Source organism: Perkinsus marinus (assembly GCF_000006405.1).
Source record: "Perkinsus marinus ATCC 50983 genomic scaffold scf_1104296968036, whole genome shotgun sequence".
In the NCBI taxonomy this organism is placed as follows: Eukaryota; Perkinsozoa; order Perkinsida; family Perkinsidae; genus Perkinsus; species Perkinsus marinus.
The window spans coordinates 96,259-97,716 of NW_003203299.1; positions in this window are offsets into that span (position 1 = coordinate 96,259).

Genomic DNA, 1,458 nt, shown 5'->3' on the forward strand with positions numbered 1-1,458 from the left:
AAGGGGCGGAACTTGCAAGCTTCACAGCAATTGACTGGGAAGGGGAATTCAGCGGTGTTGGGATAGGAATGCTCAAGAATCTCGAGTCATGATTGGTTTTCGAACGAGTTCGCCATTGGCGGTCGCATTTTCGATGTGCTATCATGGTTCTCTAGTAGCTTACGTTCTAAAATCGGGTACCAAGCTGTACACTGCAATCTGTGTGCGGAAGCGAGTTCTCCGATTTTCGCGTAGACCATGGCATATAGAGAAGTCGTTTGATTCATCTGGTGCCCCTATTGACTTGGTACTTCAGCCGGTATAACTCTGCACCCACACGCGCACAACGCGTAAGTGGCCATCAGTACCCAGGCATGCTGATCATCAGTAGCTGATTGCACGGATACAGCATTCCCCAGTATTCGCATGCGGTTGGCCTGGCCAACTTGGCCAGAAATAGCAGTGCGTAAGTCAGAAACATGACTGGGAAATGCTGTAGTAGTTACGAACTTCGAGACTACTATTTGGGTCATCAGTTTCGAATCAGTGCGTGATATTAAGCGTGTCGCTCAAAGTAATGGAAACTGATCATGGCGTCCAAATAAGATACCCGCCCTACCTCTCGTCGAAGGCTTGAAGAGAGCACTTCCACCTTGTTGGGAAGGAGGTCACCCAAAATATCTCTGTATCGATGTCCCATGGCTCGCATTTGAGATTTCCCGAGACTTGTCAAGTCCCCGGGTGCCTGACACGAGACTTCGACCCTGGCCTCAAAAGCCTCGGCAAGTACCAGAACGCCACCCCAGGGATATGCTCCCGGGGGATAGGAACTCAGATTTGTAGGAGTCCGAGCACCATGCCGAGATAACACCTACAAGACAACCACCTCTCCGCTGGCTATGTAGCAACCCAGTATGGATGTTTTTTTCGAGGTCCTGGAGAATCACGAGCCCCTCCAGAGAGATCCGCGAAACTCACGATAGTCGCCAAGCGCTTCATTTTGACATCCCCAGCTGAAACGAAGCCTCGTGAAGTTAGTAATGTTACTGCTAATAGCAGCAGGTGGGCTACTTGAACATGCTTGCAAAAGCTCACCATTGACAAAAGAGACATTCCACTGCCGGACAGCTTGGACGTTCCGATGTGTAACTGACTCAACACTCGTCAGACACCCGAGCGGCGGAGAGGTCGACGAACACCCGACAATGGAACCCACTGAATGGGTCCTTGAGTTCGTGGCCACATTTTCTATATTCTGCGCCCCATCCACAGACAAAAGTATCCACTTACTGGCCAGTTATCCCGCATGGCGCGATATTCGCCACGTAACTAGCTAATTCTCACGCACGCCGAGGTAGTTGCCACGCTACTTGTTAGTTAGCACGCACGCCCATTGGCTTACTCTGAGTATCCCACAACCTAGTGCACCGGATGGGCCATGTTCTGACCATGTCAGGGTCAAGCTCAGCTCTCTATCAA